The 15,208-nt window shown below is 35.3% G+C and overlaps 1 protein-coding gene across 3 annotated transcripts in view; it reads right to left on the minus strand.

Annotated features, from left to right (window-relative positions):
* Positions 1 to 15,208, minus strand: part of LOC123680738 (protein prickle-like) — a 348,884-nt gene that overhangs the window by 114,266 nt on the left and 219,410 nt on the right. The gene's annotated exons all lie outside the window — the stretch shown is intronic.

A 15,208-nucleotide genomic window follows, 5' to 3' on the forward strand; every position in this document is an offset into this window, starting at 1 on the left:
CGAGATGAAAAGATGAAAGTAGATCCCAATCTCCCAGCATCTCGAGTACCGAAATATTTCGTCTATACTCTTCCAGCGATTATGTAAATAGAGGCAAGGCCCGTGAAATTTCAAATGTTCCGAAACGGAACCCGACACCGCGGACGACGCACAGATGACCAACGACCGACGTGATCATTGTTGCCAGGTCTTGGGGTTTTTTCCTGCGACTAGGGAAAATCAATGTCATTTGATCTATTGTTCTTAATAATCTTTTAAATTATTATTATTATTATCATTATCAAACAAAATTACAGTGTTGAGGTACATTAAACCTATAAACTGAAAATTATCCATAATACAACTGTAGAGAAAGAAAAAAAAACAGAGATAAGTGAAACGAGTAAAGTAAGGTCAACCATCACCAGAAATTCACAAAAAGCTACAAGAATGATATTATCAACAACCAAAAACCTAACAATGTATACACTTCAATTACTTTGAATGCAGTCTTTTTCCATTGAGCAAAGTTAGACAAAAATGGAGGAAAATAAATTTTCTATAATGTTCACGAATTGTCAGGTCGAATTCTACAATTTCCTCTGTTAGCTTCGATCGATTGACTTGGAGCACAGCTTTCCAGAACTGCGACCACTTTGAAATATCTTTCTTAGGAATCATCTGGTAAAGTTTGAAAATTTCCATCAAGTTGTTAAAACATAATATGAGATGTCTAGTTTCTACCCTTTTTAAAGTTTTGCGCCAATTTGTTTTCAAATTGAATTTGGAAATGTGAAATACAAATCTGGGGATTTTCATACAAAAACTGACAACTCTTGATACAGATCTTGATGAAAATAATCCTTATGGACCTGGCAACCCTGGACGTGATCGAATAGAGGAATCACGAAGCGTACAGGTTATGTGTCGGGTCACATCATCAAGAGGGCTGCCCTGAGTCACAGGTACGTACCCTGAGTTATATAAAATTTCATGATTGATGGCATGTGTCGGTCTTTCAACGAGAAGAGTTGTAACACTTTTCAAACGAATGGTTTCGACATTCCGTGGACGTCAAGTTTCATCGTCGTCATGATTTTTTTGTGTTGTTGTTGTGTTGCGTGAGGTTCTTTGTGGACGTGGTTTGTAGTTGAGTTGTGGAGGTGGAAGGGATTTTACAGTCCAAGTTGAATACTGATGACCACGTCTCAATTTATTCGTGTCATTCGTGTAATGGATGGAGAACATTGGTTCATACAGAAAATAACTAACGACATATTTGAGATTGAACTTTGTTGGAAGAATATTTAATTTGTTGATAAATATATTTTGGGAAAACTTATGGAGTTTCCTGAACATACAGACAGATCAATTACATGATGTATCAACTTTTAATTAGTGTATTTCTAATTGGTGAGGATATACAGGGTGGCCATTTGAAAACGAAACAGACGAGATTACAGACGAAATAAAGTTTTTCGATAGAAATGCTCGGACAGGTCGATTTCTGTTTCGAGGGGGACAACTTAAGATGTAGGTTACGGACGCATAGCGCTTCAACCCTTGCTACTACAACCCTCACCCCCAAATTTTGAATAGGGAAGATGGGGTGAGTGATACCTCATTTGAAAGGTATTTTTATACTGATTTCAGCACAGTAATTGTTTTTTCATTTTATGCATTAGTTCTCGAAATATTCTTAACTAAGTATTTGAAAATGAAGTGGCACTTGTAGTGTTTTGTGAAAAATCGATATTTTGAGCTTTAAAACAACCATGACTGTGGCTTCCTTTCTAACTAACTAACGCATGAATATTTCGAGAACTAATGCATAAAATGAAAAAACAATTACTGTGCTGAAATCAGTATAAAAATACCTTTAAATTGAGGTATCACTCACCCCATCTTCCCTATTCAAAAATTGGGGGTGGGGGTTGTAGCAGCAAGGGTTGAAGCGCTATGCGTCCGTAACCTACATCTTAAGTTGTCCCCCTCGAAACAGAAATCGACCTGTCCGAGCATTTCTATCGAAAAACTTTATTTCGTCTGTAATCTCGTCTGTTTCGTTTTCAAATGGCCACCCTGTATAATGTTTTCCAATATAGGAGTGATTCAATTTGTGTGAATCTTTCCATGATTGGAAGGAAAAATCTCCTAAACATTGATGATATGAGAAATATGAAAAAATTGAACACAGTGTTCCATTGCTCCACAATCTTATGGTCTATAGATCTTGTAGTCTACAGCTATCCTTTCAGTTCCAGATTACTTATGAACTTCAGTATCTGGGATTGATTCAAGGAGGTTACTTCCTCACTGCTGTAAGTCTTTCATCCAAAGCATTTTTTTCGTTGGCTAGTGACGGAGAGGCATTCCATCACCAGGTGATACGGAGTTTTTTCCTACTCTCCACAAAATCTTTAATTCCCGAATGACCAGGAACCCAGACTAAACATACATTGTTCTTCTTGCCTATTTCGTTGAGATTTCTCCAGTACTCCTATACCATCTTAAAATCGATTATATCTGAGCTCAATGTTTTGATTGCAGCAAGGCTGTCAGAATGTATCGCTATATCATATTTCTTACTAGGTGTATTTTCAATTTTCCAATGCAAACTATTTCTTCCTGAAAATCACTTGGACAACAGCCTTACGAAAGTGAGCATTTGTTGCCAGTTCCGAATACTCCGGTGCCAGTATCTAATACTGCAGCACCAGGCCTAGTCGTGGTTTTATAACCATCTGCGTACTTTTTGATGGTATTGCATGGTATGGTATTGTTTGAGAGCTGAGATTTTGGTTTTTTTTTTCTACTTAGCATCGCAGTGAAGATTTTCTCAATGCTAGGTTTCGTTATCATCTCATCACTGGAAAGGTTCGCTGATGGTGAGAATATTGGTCGGACAGGAACAGGTACTCTGGTTCCTAATTATCTCATTGCCGGTACTTTCCTTAGATAGCTTATCTATCATCACAAGATGAAGAGGTGTAAGATCTGTAATGAATTCCAATGCCCTAGTTCGACTCGTTCCAGTAACACAAACACAGGCTAACCTTTGTATTTAATCTAGGGCTCTACTTGTGTTGTTCCGATTTGCTTTGGTAGGACAGATCAAAGCTTCTTAAGTTATTATAGGCCTCAAAATCATAACGTACATTATCGCAATATTTTTGTTTTACATCACCAAGTCTAACCAGCCAGACTTCTGCAAGCCATCAAAGCTTATGTTGCTTTGTTAGCACACAGTGTAGCCATTGAAGCTATTTTGAATTGTATGACTTTTATGAATATAAATAGAAAATGATCGATGGATTGAGTTGAGATATAAGGAAAAGCTTTATGCGAAACTAATGATGAGCATTATTCATTATAATTCGAATACCGAACGTACCACTAGATCTCAGAAGATTCCAAACACGATTTTTCTTGATAGCTTTCTCATCCACAGATCGAATTGAAATTCCATATGGACCTTGATTACCGATAACGGTCTTCCATACATCTCAACACAAGACAGATTCCTGCTGGTTTCGAGTACGTCCCTGACATCCTGTCAGCGGAGTGACAGTTGGTGCAGTCTCTCGGAGAAGAATTCCATCACAACCGCAGGTAATTTCCCTTCTAAACAGTAATAAATCACCTGCAGAGAGAGTTTTTCAACTCGGGCCGAAAATATCGTACGATTAAATTATTTCATCATCTTCCGAAGATATTTTTATTATTCTCACCTACTGCGAATCATAAACGAACTCTAAATCAGTCCGAGAATAGGATCGTAATTAAATAATTTAATCTCCGCGTGAGCACTTTCATATTTCACGTTCTGGACACCGAGTAACAATGATGCAAATGGATTTCACCGCTGCTTGGTCATTTTTTTTCGCTTTGAAGTCGAGCTGCGCTCGGTGAGACTGTAATTAAGTTATCTATAGCAACGGGAGTTATCCTCCGGGAGGCCATAATGAAATCATTCTTGAACGACGCTTTTTAAACATATTAATTCAACCGTTTCCCAAAAAAATTCTTTAAATGTGGACTTATCCACATTTCAAATATGGGTAATCCACATTTCAAATGTGGGTAATCGACATCTCAAATGTGGGTATATAAATGTCTAAAGAGAAATTTCTCTTTCTGCTTTGTCTGTTTCATGTATGTGTGTTTGCTTCCTTTCACATGTGATTTTGTCGACTTGAAAATTTCAATTTTCTTTCTTGAAAAAAATTTGAATATTTCAATATTTTGGTGCCAGTCCTCTTTTGAATCAGAAACAAAATTTGAAACAATAGTTGATAGTTTTGCAATACACTAACTCTCGTAATTCATTTTGCTCCTTCAACTTGAACGCTATTTAAAACACTAATTTAAGAACTTATGCATAGGTGTATCGTCTAGTATTATTATTCTTGAATCCAAATTTCATCAATGATCATTTTATTATAGCTATATGAAGATTTATTGGAATTCCACTTGCTTGAATAAACCAAATTGAAAAGAATTCGTAACTTACTAAAGTAAATATGCTTATCGCCATGTTTTCACAGCAGAAACCTGCTGTTTACACAACAAATGTTTCACAATTCACTACGAATTAATCTTAATCGTCCTTACTAATATTTGCCCAAGGGAAAATCACTCACGATGATTCGAATGGAATTCCTTCTGTCCATGTTAGGTTTAACATCTTATCTTGAACCGTATTTTATTTGGTGTATCGATCAAAGCTTCGAGATTTATGATATTGGATTTCAAATGGAAGGTTAATATTATTCATGGGGAATCTTCTAATTAGACCGATAGAAGATTTATCAGAACTACTAGACATTAATATATGTATCCTATTTTGTGACCAGTATGATTAGAAGCTGAAGACCACATATGAATTGTTATAATTAACGATTAGATGCGGAGTGGAAAAGCATGGAAAATATAACGAATTCCTGTGATTTTGAAAATAGTCATTTGTGCAATGAGTTGAAAAAATTATTGCACGTGACAATCGATTACATATTGAATGGACTAGAATGCATAAGAGTGCAAGTAGATTAACAGGCGAGTGCAATAAAACTATGTAAAACGAAGTACAATTATAGATGAGTGCAAAAAAAGTTTTGCTGGAGTGGAATCAGAGATTATTGCATCAAAAATTTATTGCGTTTAAAATTATTGCAATGAAATATTTATAGCACGTAAATTGCAGTAGTTTTTCACCAATTTTAGAATTATTTGCACCAAAATTTATTGCAATGAAAACTTATTGCACGAAAATTTATTGCACAACAAAATTGCACTAATTTTTCACTGATTATAGTTTAGAAAGGGTTTTCCTTTTCTGTATGAACGCAGAAAGACGATACTCTTAAAATTCTTTCTTCGCGAGAATATGTGGCTTGCAAACGGTCTGAAACTTCCTTATATAGGAATGCACGAATTAAAATTAATATGTATGTACTCAGGCTCCGTAATGATAAAGTTGTCCAGTAAACATCGGTGTTAAATGTTGATATTAATGTAATTTCCTGCTCGGCGTTGTTTGTCAGGAAACGAAAGATTATAAATCGCTAATACAATCATAGAGTGGACTGCAGACCGGATTCCGAAGTTAATCGAATGCCAAAGAGCAGGCAGCTGATATCAGCGAGGAGCATTGTCCAGACGTTTCTGGAGAAGGAGAGTGTTTTTACGAGGAAACATACACATTGCGAGGATTCTCGTTGGAGATGTTCATCTTGTTAGTGAATTCCAGAGATTGATGTCTTTTTCAATGCCGGAACTTAATTTAGAAAGGACGATGAGTTAATAGGTCCATTATGTGGGGAAGATGGACTGATTCTTCGTTCTGATACCATTCGACAAAATGTTGGATCTCTGTGGGGTAATCCAGCCGTGAACACTACAAATTTCAAGTTGGCGAACTCTCATTAGCCGAATTTCGATCTCACCTGAAAAATTTTCCATAACCAAACCCTTAGACAATTGAAAAAAATTAAAAGATCCTTCATGGGACTATTGTGCCATTTTATTGATTCATTCGACAACGTAGATTACGAAAATGCTTGCAGTTGGGCGATCAGTACATTATTTCAGAAATAATAGGTAAAAATCTGAAATTTTCGAGAAGAAATTGATAATATTCCCGAGGCTGCACCTTCTCCTGGTCGTGAGCTACGCCCTTGAAACCTGAGTATGTTTTAGATCGGATATTGATGTTAAAAAAACGTTTTCATTTGAGGGGTCTGTGAAAAATTTTTTGGCGAAAAATTTTCGTGAAATTTTACATGGCTAACCCTTAGAAAATTGAAAAAAATCAAAAGTTCCTTCACGAGGATATTTTATCATTTTATTGATTGATTCGGCTATGTTATTTCACTGAGAGGCTAACGTTAACTTTTTTCCTCGGCTATCCCGCACACCGGATCTAAATGCCATTGAAAATGATGCCCCATTTTCACATACCGTCACACTTAATTCACGAAATTAGCGTTGTTTGGAACAAGTTGCTACAAAAAGACATTGTCCACCTTATTTCGTCGATGCCTAGACGAGTACAAAATGAAATTAGCTACGTAAATAAAACGTTATCACATTTTATTCTTGTAGTAAGACTAGCACATTGCTGAAAAATAAAGCTATTCTTCCTAGGTGTAACACTTCTTATGTCACTGAGTATACTCATAACCTTTCGCCCTTGACAATCACATCTATACAACAGTTGAAGCGCATAGAATTGCATACAAGAACATCAACGACTTCGTACGTCAAAATACGTGACTTCAACCGAGCAGTCTCGGCGATTCGCAACTCGAACCAGCTCACAAAGCAGGCCCAGCGTGCGTCCGAAACGAAGTCCGAGAAGAATGGAAATATGTATACGGGCGCGGAGTGTCCCCGTGGCACACCACTCGCAATGGCTTCGTTTTATGCGCCCCAAACACCTGTCGTACTCTGGCGGCAGCGATAATAACTTTCCATCCCGAAGCCATTATGCTATATATAGGATTGGCTTAGACAAACTCGAATAGTGCCAGTTAGTTGCTAATGAACTAACGCTTATTCACTGTTTACGTTTGAGAGGCGATGAAGCCAGAGGTCTCTTTGCTCGCCACAGGAATGTGCGAATGAGTAGTTGTTGATGTGCGCTTGTAATTTCACGCTCCGAGTCGTACGAAAACGCAGTTTACTTGTGCCCACATGCACCTTATGCGATAAAGCCAGGCTTAGAGGGTTTAAGTTCAAGTTTCGTATGCAAGTTTACTTGTACGTTCGATAAGCTCGTCTGAATCCGAATTCTTGACCTTTATGCTCTATGATCTACATTTCTATGGTTTTAATACAGATTCATCTGTGGTTCTATTCTTCTTCAGATAATTATGTCCTCTGTTGACTGTTCGCTGCCTGCTGCCAGATTCTATAGGAATTGAGTATCCCAGTCGCCATTTAACAGTTATGTGAAAAATTGATTGTTGTAGAGTTTTGAACACGAAGGTCTCGAAAACGGTACATTCTTTGGCGAGTCTTTCTCGAAATCGCTGGATGACTCATCAGTTAGGCATTCCAGCGATCTCTGCCTAAGACACACCCACTCACACCATTGCGGAGAGGTGACTCTGCTGCAACGCGTCGACTCCTATGAATTTCCGGGGCCAAAGTAAGTGTGGCGCGCAGCCCAGAACGCCATGTCTTGAGCCTACAGAGTCACTACAATTCTATGAAAAAATTCAACATACCATTTTTTTCAAGTGAAACTCTGTTTATTTCAGAAATGAAATAATTTTCTCGAAAAAAAGACAATGGTGTAGATATTCAATAGAAAAAGTATCATTTCACCCCTGCAGGAGACACTTGCCAAGTTCGAAACATTTTATAATCTAGATAGTTGAGAATTAAAACAAGTGATTACACTAGAGTTAAAAGTAAAAAACTGTTCTTTTTTTCAAATTTTAATAACCTGTATCTCGAAAACGAAGCTTGTCAGGGTATAGGTTTAAATGAACTTTTTTTTATGAAAAAAGTTGTTCTATCCGACGCCAAAGTTTTTGAACTAAAATCTGGACCTGAATACGATCGAAGCCATCGCGGAAATGTTGGGTGTTTTTTTGACAATATTATTCTTGCAATGTATTTTATTCTTCATGGTAGTCATAATGTGAATAGCTTGAAATTTCATACAGAGTTGAACATTGTCATTTAATTTATTCAAGAGGGAACACCACGTCGCTGCTCAGTTCAAAACGAAATTAGAGATATTTCAAAATAATTTACTTGAACCATAATCTACATGGAAATAAGTGAATATATTTAATTCTCGAATGTAAATTAAAAAAAAAATTAGGAAACTTCTCATTTTTCGAAAAAAAAATAATGATATATATGCTTTGTACAAAGCACTGATATATTCTTGAAAATTTTTAAAAAAAAACTACCAAAAATCATAACAGAAGAGGTGAAATTATAATTTCGTGAAAGACGACGTACAGTGCTGCCCTCTACTTATTTGCTTCGAAGAAACAAAGATGATGAAGTGTATGAACAACTTCGTACACCGTACAAAGTTTTTTCATCGCAGGAGCGTCAGAAGCGAAATTAATGGGTACCAAAGTTTAACTGATACGCGAAAAACCACGTGGTGGTAATCCCTTTTAAACACCCAAAACTCAATCGAACTTAACGAGCTCTACTGAAATCCGAATCCAACCTGAAAATTACAGTTTCTTGGACTTTTCCTTCGTGAGTTATTATGTTTACGGATAAACTCAATCAAATTTAAGAACGGATTTTTACCAACGATTCAAACCTCTTCTTTGGGACCATTTCCGACTCAAAATACGAAAATTACAGACAACCCAACATGATGTACCGAAAACTTTTCAATTCTTCATTCCATCAGGATTCTAACTACCGTCCAGACGAATTAATTCAAAATACCAATAGCTGTTCATCAAATGTGATAGATAGGCGTCAAAGAAGGACCATTAAACTGAAGAATGCCGTATTGTCTAATAGTTCTTTCGAGCCAATCGAAAATAGGCACGATCATCGATATGAGTTCGACAACTTTTTAATGCAGAAATCCAAGGCTTACTGGAGCAAAAAAGAGTATTAAACTACTAATTTGTTCTCATTTTCTGCCCAGTTTACCGAGGTGTGGGTAAGTGAGCTTCTGGAATAGATCCAAATGATAAATATTGATCTACCAGCGCTTCGGAAGATTGTTATCTGATGCTGATTTAAGACGTATCATTAATGCCATTGTAGGAACGCCGAACGGAAATTAGATTATTTTCAGTTGATGTGGGTGGTATTGAATGCAATTACTTTTTGAGACTATCGAATCTATTCGATATGTGCATGATTTACACCGATTTCTAAAAGGAAAGAAATTGCTAGAAATTAACAAGTTATAATAAACAATTTTAATGAACTAGTTATAATGAACATACGCTGGTATTAGCATCAGACTTTGTATTATGCTAATTCTTTTTGAGCGCACGTTAATCGAACAGATCGCTCTATCATTTCATCACAATATCCTTCAATGTGGGTTCAATTTATATCTTGATATAGTCCAAGTCATTCCAAACAAAAAGTTCAATAGGCACAAGTTTTTCACTAGGCTAGTTTTGACGCTAGAGGTCCTTGAAAATTGTCATTTTTGCTCTCAATCGTTGAACAGTACAAAACGTTATTCTGGATTAACATTACTATTCTGTGTAATAAAGATATGATCAGCCGTGAATATGAGATCCTCTTAAAAGCATTGTTCCTTGATGTTGTTACATTTGGTCAATTATAAAGTGTGTTCCAACTACTTACAGTTTTTAAAGTTCACTTATTCGACAATGGTTACAAATCTCCTTAGCGATCTATAATAGGGATTCATCAAGCCAAGTAGCTTGACATTTTAACCAACTACTGGACTTCAAAATCAAGCTCGTGAAAAATTACATTATATGCTTGAGCTGGACTTCACTTGATTTGAGATATTTATTGCTTGACTTGATATGAAGCTACTTGATATTACTTGAGCTTGATATTCACGCGTCGCACGGCGTATATTTCTGCGATCTCGGGCGCGCTTAGACTAAATGAGGGTATTCCTCGAAAGCCGAGAGACTGAAGCTTGGCCAGTGTGACTTTATTAGTAGTTTTCTCATATTTCTATGAAATCTATTGGTAGATGTTGGTAGTTTCGGAAATATCTTTCCAAACTTGTCCAAAATGGGCAAGGATTTTTTATCAACGTCAATATCTTCAGTTCCTGTTGAAAGACAATTTTCCAGAGCTGCTCTTACAGTTACAAAAACCCGCAATGGGTTAGGCGACAAATCTAAAAGATGCCTCATGTGTCTTAGATCCTGGATGGAAAATTATGAAATCAAATAGAGCCTGAAGGTTTCTCAATATTAAGAATCTTTATTGTTTCATTATTTTTCATTTTTTATGATTTATAGTAACCTAATTCATGTTTCCATTTCAAAAAAGTTGATATTTTCGGTTCTTTCATACAATAAGTTTAATAAATGTGTTTTTTGCAAGGTTCCTTCTCATTTCATCATTTTTTTATTTGGACTTTACTAAGGAACTGATATATGAGATGTTATTTAATTAATTATATCTCATTGATACCTGGATGAACGGGAGCTCAAAAGCTCCTGAAGTCACCTCATTGATCTTTCAATTTTCTTCGAAATATTACTTGAATTTTTTTAGGTTCTGAGAGAACAATTTTCACAAAACTTGAAATTTTTATTCCATATATGGAATAAAGATAAACTTAGTCTGTTGTCATTGAAATATTCCTTTTTTTATTATTATTATTTTTTTATATTTTTCTTGAATTTTTTTGATGACGCTTTTTTGATATTTTGGACGAGCTGGAAATTGTCATTCTTCCTATAGATGCCAAATCTCAACTCCATTGGATCAGTTGTCACGGAAACATTGGTTATCTAAGGACACAACTGGCGTATGAATGATTGAGCGCTCAGAAGCTTCCGTCTTGAAGTCAGCGGTTTCCTCTTCTTTTTTTTTATGAACTCAACCGAGACCTTTCCGATTCTGTCCATCCGGAAAATCTTCCCATGACCGAAACAACCGCAGATCGGACCAAACCAGCGATTGAAATCCATTAAAAGTTACTTTATCAAGATTACAACTGCGCAACACAATTCGATTAGGGAGATAGTCCGCCAAATGGTTATTTAATGACTGGCGAATTTTGTGCTCCGGTGGGATGCTGGTATTCGGATCGACAGGAGATTAGAGGAAGATTCGGTTGCAGAGGAAGGGAACAAGGGGGAACGAGGATTCTGGCGAATTCGATTGTTGTTGTTCAGCCGATCGAAAAGGCTTGTTCGATACTTTAATAGTGTGGTAATTCTTGGATTTTTGTCGCAATTGATTTGTTAGGAAAAAGACTCATCGAAGTGCACTACAGATATAGGGTGTTTTTTACGAGGTATATAACTTTAAGTTGGCATTACTGTTCAAGATGGCGACCGATTTAACAGCTGTCAAGTGATTTATTCTCAGTTTGGTTTGGCAATTCATCATGAATAGACTCACGCCCGAACAACGCTTGCAAATAGTGCAATTTCATTTCGAAAATAATGGTTCTGTGCGGAATACGTATCGCGCACTACGTCCATTTTATTTTGTTTAGCGATGAAGCGCACAAACAAAACTGCCGCATTTGGAGTAAAGCTAATCCTCAAGTGTATGTCGAAACACCGTTACATCCAGAAAAACTGACCGTTTGATGCGCTTTATGGGCTGGTGGAATCATTGGTCCGTACTTCTTCAAAAACGATGATGGCCAGAACGTTACAGTCAATGGTGATCGGTATAGAGCCATTATTACTAACTTTTTCATTCCTGAATTGAACAACCATGATGTCCAGGAGCTGTGGTTCCAACAAGACGGCGCAACATGTCACACAGCTCGTGCCAAAATCGATTAATTGAAAGACACGTTTGGTGACCGCCTATTTTCACGTTTTGGACCTGTGAATTGGCCTCTAAGATCTTGTGATTTAACACCGCTAGACTACTTTCTGTGGGGCTATGTAAAGTCATTGGTATATGCGAATAAGCTACAAACCCTTGACGATTTGGAAGACAACATTCGCCTTGTCATTGCCGATATACGGCCACAAATGTTGGAAAAAGTCATCGAAAATTCGACGTCCAGAATGGACTACCATCCGAGCCAGCCGTGGCGGTCATATGCCAGAAATCATATTTGAAATGTAAAGCCACAAAATTATCTTGCGGATAAATAAAATTCATGTCAATCGAATAATCCATCGTTGTTTTATTGCAATTTAAAGTTCTATAGCTCTAAAAAAAAACACCCTTTATAATGAAAATATCAGTTTGAAAGTTCGTACTTTTTAGTTGGCATTAAGAGGGATTACCACCATGTGGAATAGTGAATAGCTAATTTATGGAATTTTCGCCGAGAAAGTTGGCATTCTTGAAGGATTCCAAAAAAAAATGAATATCGAATTGATACCTAATTCCAACATCGAGTGAGTATGTATGAATCGCAGAAAAAGCTAGCTCGTTACATCAATCAATATGTTATCATCTTCGAAGCCTTCATATATTATGGCTGGAAAGTTGTAGAAAGAACCTAAAGCAACTATACATCAATCAAATCTCTTGGAATTCAAGTTTTTTCTATTGAATAATTCAATTTCAAGAGGATTTGTAGCGCGCTATCTTCTATCAGTGTAGAGATTTATAAGCTACAAAGTTTTTTGTTGTGCCAGTAACGTGATATATCGAAACATAGATGTCCTGTTATTTAAATGAAAACGTGTATTCTATTAGCTAGAAATAGTTGTTTTTAATAACGAAATGTTGGATCTAGAGTCGCTCAATAAATTGTTGGAGTGGATATAAAGATATATGAAAGGTAATTTTATCTTATTGGTGTATTATTAGCAATCAGTAATTTTCCGAGTATGTATTGTAATTTCAACTTCATATGGAAATTTCGTACTTATTGTTGTTATTAGTTTCAGGGTCGTTTAACAAATGCAGATGGAGTAATACTCCCATTTTTTTCGAAGAATATTAATAACAGTTCTTAATACGGAATTTTGGAATGTTCGAAAAAACACAACCAAAATTTTTCAAGGTTAAGGACTTGGAAAATTGATTCGATTGAATCGAAAGTTATTTATTTCTCTTTGTCAGTTTTTTTGTGATATGATAATCTCAAAGATAGATGTTTCTTGATGTAATTAAATTAGGGATCTCTTGAAATCGTCTAATAATGCCAAAATATGAATAAATTGATGAATTTTGTTTAGGAAACGAACAAGTGGGTAATGAGAAAGTTTGTTAATTTATAAATTGAATGACATGGAGAAAATATTGATTTGAATATACTAATATAATTACAGTTCTTATTGTTCCACAGATGAGCTACATACAAAAAGACCAAAGAAGAATTAAAAAAAAAAAATTATCCACATATTAAATCGATGATTGTAGCACTGTGAATCTCGTAATGAGCTCAATAAATAACCTCAAAAAAGATCTAAATAATCAATGCTGAATTTCCCATCATTAGAATCCCACATACTTAAATAAACAGTTCGACTCTTTTTGTTCTCACAACTGCTGAGTTTTCGAGTACCTGCCTGCTTCAAAAATACTAATTCTGTTTCAATTCGGATTCATGTGATTAGCATCGTATCCTTGAACACGCTAGAATTCAACTCACAATTTGTCAATCAGTGATATAGCCACTCATTTATGACTCAAAAATTGGATACTCCACGTGCAGACATTTTGCACAGTGTTATGGCCTTCACAGTCAATGAAATAACATATTATAATTTTCAATGTAAAAGATGCATTATTGCAGCTCTTTCCAAGTGTAATTTTGATGGTTTATTACTCATTATTTAATGGATAAAACAGGAAAAAACACTATTTACGAATGAATTAGGTTAAGATGAGATGGTGAAGCACAGGATGTCTTTAATTGCGTTTGCATTTCTGTTTTTCCCCATATTTAAGGATAATCATTGATATTGAAAACTTCCATTCGAAATTTATGAAGTTGAAATTCATGGATGAAGTGATTTATCCAAAAATTTAGTTAAGTAGCTTTTAAACATGTTTTTTTAATCTGATAACCATCTTAATCACAGAATAACTTTCGGAGAATAGAATGATTTGTTTAGAATTTTTTCGGTTATACAAAAGGAGGGTCATAGAAATTCCAAGGATTATATGGTACAAGAATGGAGGAATTTTCATGTGATGTCGGAATATTTAATGTAAGACGGCGCTGCATATATATCTTTTCAATTTGAATAAAAATATTGATTTTAGACGAAAAAGACAAATTTGAGAACTTGGTGTGACATGACATCGCATATAGCTGTATTCAAGCAGAAATCTATTGATTTGTTGTGAAATGTCTTTCTTGGTCCATATAATAATAATACTTTATTTGTTCAATAACAACAACTCATAATATCAACCAGAAATCAACTGAGCCAAAAAAGAATGAGCCAATGTCTATGAAAGAGCTACTGAAAATTTGACCGATGATATTGATCAGAAAAAAGAACATAACAACAACGAAAGCAAATTGAAAATCTGCAAAATTGGTTGTTCCCTTGAAGAAAAATCTTGAGTATAGGAAATGTACACAAAAACTTCAGAAAAAAAATACAATGAACTAGGTATTTCAAAGCAGAATCATGCTCAAAATAATTTGATAGTACGATCAAGTTATAGGCATTATAATGCAAAAAGGAATATTAAATTTTATATATTTCAAATCTTAAATATTCGTGAATGTATAGAACGAAGTATCTTGGGAAAAACTCATCCTTTGTATGGGAATTATTTCTTTTGCATTTTTATGAGGATGAGAATATTTATCCTTCATGAATTTCTCAGAGAAAATAATACACGAAATATTGTATTCTTACGGTTTTCTGCACTTTGCTTTTAAGACTGATAGGTCTTATGTTTAAGTAGGTATTTGATTGACTTGATGTTGCACTACATAGTAGCTTCTTTAGATTTCATACATTTTGAAATACATTAAATCAAAATGTATAATATCGAAGTAACTGTGTAGCGAAACAATTGTTATTTGAATCATAAAACAGTGGAAATTGAAATAACTCGTATTCAAAATCAATTTAGGACTGAAATGTTTAAAAAATGAGGATTTGATGTTTAAATTTTCGAC

The sequence above is a fragment of the Harmonia axyridis genome, chromosome 1 (assembly GCF_914767665.1).
Source record: "Harmonia axyridis chromosome 1, icHarAxyr1.1, whole genome shotgun sequence".
Taxonomy (NCBI): domain Eukaryota; kingdom Metazoa; phylum Arthropoda; class Insecta; order Coleoptera; family Coccinellidae; genus Harmonia; species Harmonia axyridis.